This window comes from Frieseomelitta varia, unplaced genomic scaffold (assembly GCF_011392965.1).
Source record: "Frieseomelitta varia isolate USP_RPSP 00005682 unplaced genomic scaffold, Fvar_1.2 scaffold_459, whole genome shotgun sequence".
In the NCBI taxonomy this organism is placed as follows: domain Eukaryota; kingdom Metazoa; phylum Arthropoda; class Insecta; order Hymenoptera; family Apidae; genus Frieseomelitta; species Frieseomelitta varia.
The window spans coordinates 370,600-387,082 of record NW_025110211.1 but is presented as its reverse complement, the minus strand read 5'-3'; positions in this window follow the sequence as shown (position 1 = coordinate 387,082).

The following is a 16,483-nucleotide window of genomic DNA, read 5'->3' as shown; positions in this document are numbered from 1 at the left end:
TTCTTCGCTTCGAGAGGCGAGATCGAGGAATGATCGATGATCGGAAATGGGGAAGACAATCGAGGCAGGCGGGGTACGCGATATCGATATGGGGCGAGGAGAAAGAGGACACCGAGACGAAGAGTATAAGTAACCTCGCATTACGATTACCTCTGTATATCTGCATAACCGCGTTACGGAGAAAAAAAAAAACGCTAGCAAGCGATAAAGAAAAACGGAGAGCGAGAGAGAGAGAGAGAGAGAGCGAGAGAGAGTGAGAGAATGCGTGGCGAAGCAAGAGAAAACTACCGAATCGATTGTACCTACACTCCCGCTCGAAAATTTACGGTTAACGTTAAGATTTCGGAGGAAGAAAAAGAGAAAGAAATAACTTCTTCTACCATAATATAGTATAATAAATTATTTTATTTGTAACGTTTGGTTTTTATGTTTCGATTATATGTAACCCTCGAGTGGACTGTTGGAGCCTGTTAAAATTTAATAATACGTTTAATTGATTTTAATAATATGACTTGTTAACATGTTTGATTAAACTTTAATAATTAATTACATATTGTTAATAATTTAATAATACATAGATACATTACACAATAATAATATAACACATTTAATTTAGAGTTAATTTCATTAATTTCATTACGATTTGATTGTGTTCCTAATGCTGTGAGGTAAAATTTGTATCTGTTTGTCTCAATTCGATATAAATTGTTCTCTGTAACAAGGATTTCATTTATTTATAATAGGAAAAGCATTCTAAATCTGGGAAATAATATTTCTAGATTATTAAGAACTATTATAGATAAATATTAGTTAATAATGATAAATCGTGTCATAATTAAATTGTTATTTATATTATTAATTTTATCATAAATGTGTCATTTTCTGTTTCTGTAAATAATGAAATGACAACAGTGAAACGAGCAAAATAAAATTTTCAAATCAATTTTATATATATATATATATAACTTTCAACTTACACGACTAAATTAAAATTGAAAGTCCACTTAAGGGTTAAAGTCGAATTTACAGTTACGGTACTCTCATTTCTAGAAAGAAGTTCGTCTGAAAAGTAACGAGTGCCAAACTTTCGAGAGGGAGTGTAATTTATCGTTTCTTGCCGCGTGGCATGTTTAGATCCTACCGATTGTTATTACCGATTGGTCAGGGTATGGGAGCTACGAGATAGGAGAGCAGATAAAAAGGTAAAGCGAAAAAAAACGAAAAAAAAAAAAACGAAAATAAAATAGAAAAAAGTGAAAAAAAAAAGAAATAGAAGAAGAAGAAAGACGAAGAAGAGAAGATTGAGAACGAGTCTTCCCTCGCGCGAGACGAGCCGCCGCGTTTGCGCGCGTTCGAATTTCGCGCGCATTGGCACGCGTGCAACGTAAACGTAGACGACAGCTATTAAGGAAAGAAATAATCACAATTTACAATCCTACTATGCACTGTCAAGATGAAACATAAATTAAAAGTAGTGCGAATTAAGGTTTTTTAAGCGTTAACAAAACGATGTACTGACTTTTTTAATGACGTTTTATCACGTTACGGAGTACTATACATATATATATATATGTATGTATATATATATGTGTATATATATATATATATATATATATATATATACATACATTAACATAACATAACGGAAAGGATATAAACAAGATACATATACATATATATACACATATATATGTATATATATACATATATACATATATATACAGATATATATAATACATATATATATACATATATATATACAGATATAAATAAAATGAATAAATAAATAAAATGGATATACACACACGAATACATACGTACACGTGCATACATATTAGTATAAAAAATGAGCGAGTGTTTGATGAATGATGCGCTAATAAACAAGAATGTAAATAATAAAAAATCATATACATACGTACGATATATCATTCACGAACTTATTACGTATCATGACGTGTTTAAATTAATCGTACGAATTTTTCGCGTGCCCTCTACTTCGGCGAAGTTCGTTCGTACTCGGTATAATATTTCTCGAACGTTGGAATACTCGAAGAATCGAAACAATCGATTCTTTGCATATGAAATGATTGATCTTGCGAACATAAAAAATTGTTCAGAATTTATTAACTAAAAGTGTTACTCATTAATTTGAATATTTTTTTATTTTTATTGAATTTTTCTTAACTACATCCCCGCTCAAAAGTCTTTTATTTTTAATATTTAGTAATTTCTAAATTGTATTTTATATTTTATGACACAATATTTTGTGACATTTTGATTGACTTTTTGTTACTGTTTAAATCTTATTACCTTTCATTTTTATGATAAATGGTTTTTTATTATTGTATATTTTTATATAATATTTTGTCGAATTTTGATAAATTTTTTGTTATTTAATTTTTCCAATTTCAAAGTAGCTTTATGAAACTTGTTCTAAGACTTTTGAGCAGGCATTACACTACCATAAATATATATGTGTATAATTATTTGAACACGTAAATTATTGTATTATAAAATACAATTCAAACAAATCTCTTTAATTTAATCTTTACGTGTACAGTTAAATATAGTTGATTGACAGAAAGAATAAATAAATGACATAATTAAATAGTTAAAGATTCTACAGATATTTTAAAAGATTTTAACTGTCTTTTCATTGTTGAAATTTTAAATTGATTTAATTGAAATATTTATTGAAAAAGTTATCACGTCACATTTAAAATGTTTATGTAGATTTTATGAAGCATCGGCTATTTTTTAAAAATGTATTTGAAACTTGAAAATGTGGTAAATTAATAGTAGAAAAATGTTTGTCAATCGTAATTGTCGAAACGTAACAAAATATTTTTAATAGAATTACTAAGTATCCAATTATTTATACACGATAGTAATATATATATAATTGGTTGTTTTAGAAAAGTCTAAAACTCTAATTGAGATTCAATAATAAGTTTTGATTAAGTTGGATTTTTATCCAACTTCCTTATAAGGAAAAACGAAATTCATAATATAAAAAAAAAGCTATTGAAATTGGGAAATTGATAATATATAAAAAATTATTGAAATTGGGAGAATATTTATTTATAGCTTTTTTATAATAACAATGCTTTGTAGAAAATAACGAGCTGTATCTCTTAAGTATTCGTGTATTCCATTTAACCTTTAAGTGGTATCATGGGATCAAGGATGACTACTACAGTGATTTATATTTACGAAAATTTGAAATATTTAATTTCATTTTGTATTCTATATTCTCTTTGAACTAAAAGTTTCGGGAATTATGTTATGTAAAATTATTGTAGTTCCCAATGTTCAACAATATCAGTTAAAGGTTAAGGAAATGTACGTCACTTTCATGTTATCATAATGATAGAATAACTATAATAATTACATCAGAACTTAAAGACTTCCTTAAAATCATTTGCTTCTTATTTAAACCATTCCTTTTATATAACAATTTACATAACAGTTAGTTTATTAGTAATTTGCATTTAATTAAACCATTATCATACACCATGTTTAGGAAAATATTTCCTCATGGATTCCCCTGTACATTATTAAAATAGAAGTTGAACGAACACGAAGTTTGTCGAAGTGAGGAAAGAAACAATCATTAGTTCGTATGATCCAAATATACCACTAGATTCGCCATTACGAATCACGCGTATCGTAAGTAAAAACCCTGAGTAAAATAAATTTACAACATTCACTCCTGCTCAAAAATCTTAGAACTCTTCTTGTTTTTATCATGAATAATAAAATTTTTCCCTTGCACGTGTATTTTATAATACGATTGTTAATATATTAATGTCAGACAACCAAGAATGTTCTGTCATTCATTTTGTAACAAAAAGGAATTATTCAGAGATAATTTCCAAAATGGCTATTCTCATTTTGATGAATAATTGTTTTAAGACAGTATTTATTATAGTAAGTATCTATTATAATTTATGTACTTACATTATTGTCTTTTTTTGTATCAAAAAAATTCTACGCCTTTTTTTTATAGAAGACAAGGAAAATATTAAAAGTGTAAAAAGTCATTCATCAAAATAAAAAAATTATTGTTTTTGGTAAAAAGAATTAACTGAATGTTTCTTTTTAATATTTCTGCATTATTTATTAATGAAACGGCAGAATATTCTTAGTTAACTAATATACAGAATGAACCACACGATAAAAAAATTATTCCGTTATTGATGCTTTTTTTAATAATAATATACAGTGAAATCTTCAACGTGATTAAATTCAAGATCACCTTCAATTTTTTATTTTTATTTTAGATGAACTTAAAATTTTTCACGCCTGCCATTTAGCTTGCATTAAGTTTAATACGGTTATCGTAAAAATACCTTTTCCGTCTGATCTTGGAAACATTATTCAAAAAAGATCTTTTTCAATCAAATCATTAACAACAGAATAATTTAATGTAATTGATAGGTATTATAGACTGCGGATGTCTAGACAAAATTTTATTAAAATGAAATTTAAATAGAGATTTGTTTCGCCTATTAAATGACGTGACACGTGCTTTATTTTGAATATTTTATATATTTCGTTTTGTGCATTCTACAAATTTTTGTAGTTTGTATTTTAAAAGTACATTTTTTTTATATATATATTTTTCCATACTCTTTGCAATTTGTCGGTACAGACAATAGGCAAATTGTTGTAATTGTACACAAAAATATCATTTAGACAATCCCTTCAATGAATTGTTGTTTTTGTTAATAAGATGTCACATTATTAAATAAATATATTCGGGACAGATTTTTCTGAACTTTCATCTGATATATTGATTATAATGATCTAATAAGGCTAAGAAAATACATAAAACTCCACAGTCTAGTGATCACGTTAGGTGGTTCACTTTGCATGACACGATTGTATATTAACACTTCACAAATTTTTTCTCATATGAAATATTACAATAAAGACTCTTTTTATCCGAAATTCATCTATTATTCGAATATCTTAATATCCGAACGCAGTAAAATTTCATTTATTTTAGTCAATAGTTGATTAAATGAACTCTCGTTGATTGAACTCACTGACGTATTTGAACCTGAACTCCTTTATATGAAAACGAAAAATTACTAGTAGTAGAAGAGAGAATCAGTGGATTTCTATTATATGAATTTTAACTATACAGGGTGTCAAGGGTATCAAATATAAATTCATTCGTGAACAATGTCTGTCGAAAACTGAAAAACCATCTGTTACTAGCAGACATTTCATTCTAGTAATACAATCTTGGAATATTAAAATATTCGAAAAATAAAAATTCATGTAAAGAAGATTTTACTTATTTCATTATTTAAGTTCTGACACAAATGTAGTACTTCTACTAAGATTTTTGAACATGAGTGTATGTATGATATTATACCAATTTACAAGAGAAGAACTGCAATAGCAAATAGTTTGCTGAAATCCCTTGCAATCCAGTGACGCAGAATCCGCGACTGGTTTAAAAATTAAAATTTTTGCGACTCACGGTCTCCTTAAATTTACAAAACTTCTTAGGATTAAGACTTGCACAATGAAATTAACTCAATTAAGGGCGCAGGACAGTTTGACGAGCCTAAAAATTACAAATAGTTTGGAGGGCTAGTAAAACAAAAGTACACATTTGATTGACACGAGCTTTTGTGGTTTATTTTAACACATTATGAACTATAAAAAGCAACATTAAAAGAGAAAAAAAGAGGGCTCTTATTTAACTTTTTAACGGCATCCTTTTACATAACTTTTTTTTACATTGCCTATCGGTGTGCATGATTCCAGCCAAACAGGATTAGCTGCAACAAAAAGGCAAAAAAAGTTCAAAAGTAAACAATATTCTCTAGGGATTGACGAGTCAACATTTTCATTTTTGTGAAAATTATGAAAATAGCAGCTACTTGTTTTTGATGTATCGAATTTATGCCAAAAATTTCTATGTTTTTTGTTTGTATTTTTCGAAATTGTTAAAAATTAAAAAATGTTCGATCGTCAATCCCTAATAAGTAGAAAACTAAAGATACGTACTCAGTTTCACAGTAATTGGTTGGTTAGATTCCGAGATATAAACCGTTTCTAAAAACCTAGTTTCGAGAAAAATGCGTTTAAAATTTCAGAACGTCATTTTTCACATGTATACTTTACTTACTTTTTTTTACTTATATATCGCGGCTCACAGTTCTTACAATTCACAACTAAATTGAATCCAAGTCCCTTAATATTCGATTCACCAAACATAATATTTGAATCATTATACCCCAAAATAAGACGTTTTAAAGGCTAGAATGTATCTTATTTCTAAGACTTCAAACTACTATTTGAAACAAAACAAAAAAAAAAAAACAAAAATCGATTTTTTGAAAATTTCAAACTGTTCCTAACCCCTTAAAAACGTGTGAAAACAGCATACGAGGGATGACTCCAAGTATCTATTTCGTTTTTTCTTCAACAGTTGATTATTGGGGGGAGAGATTCAAAGAAGCGGAATTTTTGCAGCCCGCATTTTATATACAGTGTTGCGTGTAACCCTTAATACGCAAAATTGTGCATCACTATCTCATGCCCTTTTCCCAGGAAAATATGGTTTCATTCGATATCGGATAAGTGCTACACTCGCCATTAATCCCAATCGATGCATGGAATACGACAAAAGAAAAAAAAAGCGCGGACTAACGCTCGATCGAAATTGCAATCGTCCTATCTACTTTTTCAGGTAAATATAGTAAAACATTGATCGATTCGACTTTCGATTGGTAAGTTAGAAAATACGAACAAGTATTGGTTGTTTCAAGGGAGGAACTTTAATTTAATTAATTACGAATGAAAATTTCGAATTAAGGTCTAGGCAATTGTCCTGCAATTTTTTCTTATAATAAAATGAAATTAAGAACAAAATTTAAAATATAATATTCATTGTACAAATATTGAGAAATAGTTCTGTATTTTTCTTTTTCTTCTTTTATTACAAAATCGCGATAGAATCACCTTAATAGGTAACCGATTTCAACGATTTTTTTCGCGGTTGCGTAGATTATAGTTCTACAGTTTGAGTTGAAGAAAAAGATAATTTCTTTTAGCATAATATTTTCTAGAAAGACACGAGCGATTTTTGACAACTGAAACGTAATGTTTTCATCAGAGACATTAAAGTAAAAGAATAGAAAAGCTTTGTAACACAATAAATTACTGTACAAGCTTTTATTTATATATTTTATGAAAAATCACTTAAATCTTTAAAAATACACTGTTTCACATTTATAAAATTTTTAATAAAAATTATGAATTGGACATATTAATCACTTTGGTCGTTTCAGTGTTAAAAAAACATTGATTTTTGAGGAAATTCTACAATCTACGGAGTTTGAGCGAACTAAAGAAAAATTTTTTATAGCTTTTGTATTTTTAGCCGATATTTTTAGCTTTTGTATAACGTTCACTAGTAAAACATGTGTAATTTTTAAAAAAATTAATTTTTATGAGAATAGAATACTCTTGAATAAAATGTATCATCATTCATGGAAAAATTAATCAAATTAATTAAATGTCTGTAGCATTTAATATTTCGGATTTCGCTATATTATATAAACAGGCAGATCGTGTCAAAAATTTGAAATCAATCGGATGAAAATTGTGGAAAATATTTACGCTAATCATGAAAGAAGTCACTGAAATTGATAATGTGTCATCAGCTAAGTCTTTCTTCTAGAAAAAATATATAAAAAAAATACGCAGATATTCTTCAAGATTCGTATAATAAAGCAATATTGTATAATATTCTAAATTTTCTATTAATCTCATTGTATGTTGTAATTGCACGATTTTATACTATCAATTTGTTCATAATTTTTCAATTTTTTGAAATTGAAGTTATTTGATGTAAATTAAAGAAACAACGACGAAAAAAAAAAAATGAATACATGGAAAATAATTTATTTTATAGACGCAATATTGACATAATAGTGAAAAAGTTCGACTGTAAATAGTAAATTGATTGAAACAGAATTGCAAATGTCACGTTAATGTAACGTTGGCTTTCAATGAATTAATATTACCGAGTTTTTCGTTTTTGTTTATATACAGCAAGTTTTATTCTTCATTAATATTATGTAAATTATTTTTTTATATTTAATTAATTTATTTTAATTTATTTAATTTATTTTAATTGATTTTAGTTATATTAAATATTTCATAATTGATTATAAGATGTAATATTTATATTATATTTAATTAATGGTATGAAAGTTTAAATTATGATTTACGCTTATATTAAATAGTATAGATATAAATTATAATTTAAGTCTTCATTTTGTTAAATGTTCTTTTGTCCTCAAGATAGCTAGTTTCTTGCCATCTAACGTTTTTTTAGCAATTTTTCCTTCTTTATAGTAATTTGAAATATTATTGTCTAATTTATTGATTTATTTTTGGTGCGCATTTCTGAACTGCGCATTGAAAAATTTGTAGTAATGTTTCTACGATTATTTCAATATCACCTTGCTCATTTCTAGTTCATTTGCATTATAACATAAATTGCACGATATTGTTTATTAAATTATTCATAATTTATCTTCGTTTAAATATTCTATTTTCTCTTAATACTAACTGATCCTAATGAAATATAAAATACAAATATAATATAATGTAATATATTAATTAATATGATATAATAATAATTAACATAATATTATAACATTAAATATAAGTATATTATAATGGAAGATATTATAAAAGAAGATATTACAAAATATTGTATCATATTATATAATGATATATAATGATATATATACAATACTAAATTTATAAAATATTATATAATAATTTATATATATACATATATTAATGAATATTATATAATTAAAAAATTACTTTGCATTTAATAATACAGAGAAAAAAATCACTCGCGACATATTCCATTTCGTGATGCAAATGGGTTAATGAAATTTTTAAATCCAAACTTTCGTCCTCAATTATATCCAGTTAATTTTCCGGTTGTATAATGAGGATCTTCCTTCTTTACATATTATTATTATTAGCATTACGTCAGTAATTATATTATTATGTCATTTAAATTATTCACATTAATAATACCTTGTTACATTATTATTATTTTATTTTGTTATTATATTATTATTTATGCCGTAATCAGTATTATTGCCGAATGATCGGTTGTCAACTAAAATTAGTCAGACGCACTATACACGCGAGAAGGCCACCAATGATTTGGCTCCAATTTGAATAAAACAAAAATAATCCGCGAACTTGAAGAAGAAGAAAAAAATAATAGATACAGTTAGTCACAAATTTAAATATTTGCAAATTTCAAATATTTACAAATATTTTGAATAATTTATAGATATCCATTAATTTCTTGACTCTTAGAAAGAGTATTTCTCGTATTTGTTTAGTAAGAAGTATAAATAAATGAAAACAAAATATTACAAAGTCTACTGTGCAATTAGCATGGATATCTTAAAGTGTACAAAGTTCTTGTTAATATGATAATTATTAAAACAAATGCTATTGTCATTCGCTGTATTATATATATAATATATATATATATATATATATATATATATATATATATATATATATATATGATATGCTATGATATATATTGTATTATATATTTATTATACATAAGATTGTATTTTTAATTTATTTATTTCTTTTAAACAAACACTGTCAATATTTTAGAAATGTCCTAACTTTAACTAACAAATTAAATCAAAATCTATAAAACGTGCAAAACACTTCTTTTCCTGTTCTTAAGTATTTCAAATTTGAAAGATTTAGTAACTGTATGTGAAGAACATAACTGAATAATTATAGATTTCACATAAATCGTTCCTCATCGAAGGCACTTTAATTTTAATATTCATTTAAACATTGTCTCGTCTTATATGTAATATTTTATACAAAATGAAAATACATATTGAAATATCTTCTAAACTAATAATTTCACATAACTTAATGAGAATGTCAAGCTGCATCGATTGATTATTAAAAAATGATATAATTCCCTAAATTCCGACCTTTCAATCACGAGAGAACCTAATTACATCAGAAAAAAATCTAATAACATCAAAATATACAACTTTAGATTCAATTGTTGCAGTCAATTATTTAATTTTGTTGTTAAAAGTTCAATGAAATGATGAAAAAAATCGTATAGCAGACTTTAAGAAGTCGTTATGAAGATCAGATCGTAAGCGTAGTTCTGAAAACAATTTTTTATTGCTTTCACAGACATTTGGATCTTCAGAAAAGAGATATCTTTATTTTCCGCTAGAATGATACATGTAAATCATGTTTTGAAGAAACGAAGTCAACACTCTGAAAATTGAGGTCTTGAGCTTTCACAACTAGACTGCGAATTTTTATGCATTTATAGAAAATTTAAAAGTGCGCAAATTGATGCACGCAGAAACATAATGTTCCAAATAATTTCCTATTTAAGTTCTGGTTTCTCAATTATTTTCTCAAAACTATGAATTTGCATAAAACTCTCCGATTTAGTTAACCAACAGTTCAAATTATCAGACAATCTGTTATCGTTAAGCAAATTCAGCCGTTCAGTTCATTCAATCAATCATTAATTAAAATTTACTTCGAACAAATGGTTTATTCGCATAAACGGAGCTCTATTACTAACGAGAGTTTTCAGCATCAATGTTAGAACAAATTCGTACGGGGGTCAGTGATTCTACTCTTCGCTGCGATCGACGTTACGTTGTCCAGTGCAGCTCGATCGCGAGCAACCTGTTACGTCGAAACGCGCGCGGTTTCTCTAACAATAATTTCCTCCGTTCTCCCGCGTGACATCGATGGCTATACACGATCGAAACGCACCGCTGTACCTCCAGCATCGTTCTATCCACGCCGCGATTGAAATGTGTTTTCATTAAACTGAAAGCCGCGGGAGTCCGATATCAGCGGACCTGGCGGCGCGCGTGCTGCTCGATGATTGATATTCGGTTTGCATCGTCCGTTCTTATCGTTCGCTCGAGAGGGAAGGTTCTCCACCGGCTTTTAATCGCGATGGATGAAGGAGAGATTAAGACGGCCCCGTATGCTTCGAGAGACTGCTAAGTAAATCGCTGCTGGCGAACGATGATTTACGATGTAAAGTTATTAGTAAAAAAAGCCCGCGTACTTGTCTATCTCCATCTCTCTGTGCAAGCAACCGCGAGTAGTCGCGAAAAAAAAGTTTTCCTAGTAACTGTAAATACAGGACGGTACCATAGGGCAGGTGATGATTTTACGTATGAGTAAATAACATTTTTTGGTTTACAAAATCGAGTTTGAATGTTGTTATGTTACATGCCCGTGTGTAGTACGATCATTTTCGTTTACACCTTCACATTCGTTGACTTCTGTAATGCTTATATTCTGTCTTCGGTCATACCGGTCATCGGCTACTCTTATTGTTAGTCTGTCTGTATCAGTCGTTTTGTAACAATGTCTCGCTACAGTAATCGTGAATACGTTGACATAGTGAAAGCGTTAGGAGAAATAGTGTATGCTGAAACTAGTGAGAAACTTTCGCAGCTAAAGGAAAGAATAATAAATGCTTTCGATCAAGTAGAGCGACGAAATGATGTGGCATCAGTCCATGATTCATTGATAAGAAGAGCGAGGTTATGTACACGTCAGCAAGGTCGACACTTTCAACAGTTCACTTAATGTAATCTGACTAATAATAAACGTATTATCTACACATATTCAAACTCGATTTTCTCGTAAACGAAGCTTCAAACCAAAAAATGTCATTCCTTCTTTTCGACTTATTTTCACACGTAGAATCATCAAACCAGAGTATTAATCCCGTCATCGGTGTCTTCCATTGTTGGTAACGTGATTTCTCGAGGACGTCGTCTCTCGTCTTGGCGAAGAATCGCCAAGGAGTTTGTTATTTCTTCTTGTTTCGTCTTTTGTACTTCTTCCTTTCTCTTTCATTGTCTTTTTCCTTAATCTTTCATTTAATTGAATTTCAATTAATCTACTCGTGGTAAGAGCATGTTGTACCACTTAAAAAGGAGTATTCTGGTAATCCGGCTTGAAAAAATCGATATTTTTGGGATTTTTTTTCTAAGGAAACCATGATACATTTTGGCATGATGCAGTTTTCGCACGCAGATTTATTCATACTTACAAAAAATATTTACAATCTTCTTTTTAACGAAATTAATGGAATTTGTGGAAATTATATAGCCATAGGTGAAGCATGTTTTTAAAACCGGGTTCGAATGACTGACGTGATTCTGGTCCACCTGGTTGACATTTGAAACTAAAAAATCAAAACGCATCTTAATTAGTATAAATATGGCTATTGCATGAACCATGGAAACAGCGAAATTTCAAAAATTAAAAAAATGGCAGCATTTTGAAGTTAAAATATCAATTTTCCTTGTGCTTCTCGTCTTTTGGGTGATAAAAAAAAGAAAAAAAATAGAAAAAAACATCAGATTTTGAAATCCGTGGTTCATGCGATAAATGTACATCCGGTGAAGATCTCCTCCAAATTTCAAATCAATCGGTCAACTAAAACGTGAGATATCCCGTCAGCCAGTTTAAAAAATATGGATTCGAGAGAGACACATTTGAAGTTCTTGTTACCTGTTGTACAAAAATGTTCATACTTACAATCAATCGAGCAGTATAGAAAATAAAATATTATAAAATAATAATAATATAAAAATAAATAATAATACAAATAATAATATTATAAAATAAAATATTTTTTGAGAAAAACATATTTGAAATTTCTGTTACCCGTTGTTACAAAAATATTCATACTTACGTTGCGAGCAGTACACCGTTTCCTTTAAACATCTATAACTTTGCCAATTTTATGAATTCAAACAAATCCATTTACATAGATATTTCTGAAAGCATATACTTTGAGAAAATGTAAAAAAAAATTGTTTGTTTTTAAGCCGGATTATCAAAATACTCCCCTTAAATAAGATTATATAAATAGCTCCGTTATATTTAGAGACACGGATACACTTTATTAGTAAAAGTTATTCAATACTAAGGAGAGCGTAATATGACAGGAATGATTTTTTTGTAGATAGAGGAGTTTCGATAAGATATTTTATTATTCACTAATCGATGTAGTTCAACGTTCTCTATGTAAAAAAGAAAGTATGTTCAACGTTCTCTATCTAAAAATGAAAGTATGTATGTCGAAATTTACGAGATATTTCAATTTTAATTTTGTAAAATCTAGGAAAGAGAAAAAGACAAGGATAACATTCTTATAGTGTTCTCTTTTATGCATAAATTTTACAGAATTAAAGATGAAATATCTCCTGAACTAATTGTTTCTCGACATACATAGTTTAATATTGTTTTATAGAGAATTTAAAGATGCACTGATTGGATAAAAATGATATGTCATTAAATTTAAGAAAGTAGAGATAACCTCAATCCGTAGAGAAACTCCAAATCCTTAAGTGACTCCATCTTGTGCAATATTTATTTAATTTTCGAATGAATAATTCTCTTTAATATTTTTCATCCGAATAATAGTTATTCGTCATTTATAAAATTCTCTTTGTTTATTCGACTACTTTGTTTGGACGACGACTACAAAATTTTTCGAATGATAACGTAAATAATTATTATTTTTGTTTTCTGTTTTGTATTTATATGTTTTCGTACGTTCGGTCACGTACGCACGTAACGTTTGAAAAAATGTTCACTTTAACTCTTGTTGCATAATTAAGTAGAAGAAATTATTTCACGTTCGTGTATTAAACATCTTTCTTCACGCGTGGCATGATATAATAAAGAGATTCATATTCGAATAAATCTTTATCTGAATACGTTATACAAATAAATACATATTCGATTGGATAAAAGCGAATAAAACTTTAATTCATATTACTTATCAAAAATTCATTATCCGAATAAAATTTTGCCTAGAACTGATTAAAATTAAATACTTGAGAACAGTGTGTATTTTAATAATATCTATCGAAATATAATATTCATTTTAAATTAGGTTTATGTCTCTTCAGACATCTTCTTTCTTTATTTATAAATATCATAGAACATGCAATAAATATTTAAAAATTGTCTATATTTTAATATCTATTGAATATCTATTGAAATATAATACAAAAATATAATATCTATTGAAATATAACATCCATTTTGCGTTAGATTAATGTTGATTGCAGAGTATGGTTAAATAAATCCTTTTAATATATATTATTAAACATTTACAGTGTATACACAGAGTGTCCAGAAAGATTGGGACTAAATTTAGACTACAACATATCGCGAAGATTATTTTGCAATAATCTTATTGAGAATTTTTAATACGTATACGATTCTGTACAACGAATTGTAAGACAAATTTTGTCCATAAATCTTTGAACGCTTATATCTTTTCAATAAAGCATTTTCGGACATAAGTTTATATGAACTTTTTTCATCTATTTGACCTCAGTAACACGTAGTCTAAGTTTGAGTCCCAGCTTTTTTCGACACCCTGTATATTGTTCACAAATTGTTTAGGTACGTAACGTGTTTATTGTACAACGCTATAACATGGACTGGATGAGTCACGATCAACGGTTACGCGGTGGCCTCACACGCATACTCGCCTGTATAAATAAGAAAAAGGACGAATATGGTTTACAAATATTAGTAGATCTTTCAGAGCAGAGATGTCGCAATTAATAACTTGGCTATACTTCTAACATTCCCTCTTAATTGCTACATCTCTGATCTTGAGCCGAATTCCTTCACGAATTTTGAATACTTATTTGGCGTTAAAGTCTTTGTCAATACATCAGCGATCATTTCAAGGGTACTAACATAATGCAAACTTACAATATTTAAATCTATCGCCTCTCGTACGAAATGATTTCTAACGCCTATGCGTTTTGTTCGATCGTGAGGTAATCTATCTGTTGCCCAAAACTGTGCTGACTGATTATCGTAATATATTTTTATAGGTTCTCTTTTACCTATTATTTCATATATTAGATTACTTAAGAGAAGAACTTAAGAATTTTGCTTCCTTGCAACTTTTATAGGGCAACATACTCGGCCTCACAGTTGCTTTTTACTGCTCCGTTTCCTAGTAGAAAAGTATAACCACTATACGATTTACGATTTGAAGTATCACTAGTAACATCCGCATCGACATTTCCTATGAGTTTGAGGTTAGATTTTTGATGAGTAAGGCCTGAAAATTACGAATACTTTGGAAGGATAGTAAAATAAAAGTACATATTTGATTGACATGAGCTTTTCTGGTTTATTTTAACACATTATGAACTATAAAAAGCAACAGTAAAAGAGAAAAAAAGAGGGCTCTTATTTAACTTTTTAACGGCATCCTTTTACATAACTTTTTTTTATTTTGCCTATCGGTGTGCATGATCGCAGCCATATAGGATTAGCTGCAACAAAAAGGCAAAAAGAGTTCAAAAGTAAACAATATTCTCTAGGGATTGACAATCCAACATTTTCAATTTTGTGAAAATTATGAAAATAGCAGCTATTTGTTTTTAATGTATCGAATTTATGCCAAAAGTTTCTACATTTTTTGTTTGTATTTTACAAAATTGTTAAACATTAAAAAATGTTCGATCGTCAATCCCTAATAAATGTTACACATATGTACACATATGCATGTTAAAGATATGTACCAAGTTTCACAGTAATCGGTTGGTTAGATTCCGAGATATCTTGCACACCGTTTCTAAAAGCCTAGTTTCGAGAAAAACGAGTTTAAAGTTCGAGAACGTCATTTTTCATATGTATCCTTTACTCACTTTTTTTACTTACATATCGCGGCTCACAATTTTTACAATTTGCAACTAAATTGAATCCAAGTCTCCTAATATTCGATTCACCAAAAGTAATATTTGAATCACACGATTTACACTTTGTAATTCTGCTTAAAGTTGTAAACAGTGATACAAATTCAATTATTCTGTATCCGTGGCAAGTTTACTATTATTCCCCAAAATAAGTCGGTTTAAAGACTAGGACCTTTTGTATCTTATTTCTAAGATTTCAAACTACTATTTAAGACAAAAAAAAAAAAAATTGAATTTGATTTGATTATTTGAAAATTTCAAACTGTCCTGATCTCTTAAATAACTCAAAACGCATTTGGTTGCGATCCAGTGTTTTTCGCTTTGTGCATTGTTAAAACTTGCTCAAAACTTGATAGCTTACTATACGTGCAATATCGGGTCTTGTGCATAAGGAGAGGTCATTTAGACAACCTATCAATTCACGATAGGGGTGATCGTCAGTTACGATCGCGGGATTTAATTGAGTTCCGACTGCATACGGAGTACTCACTGATTTACAATTACTCATATCAAATTTATGCAATAGTTCCTCAATATAATTATTTTGATGTAAGCAGATTTTGTCTTTGTCTGTCCTAACTCTAATAGCTAATATCATTTTTACATCACCAAAGTCTTTAATGCTAAATTCTATCGTTAGG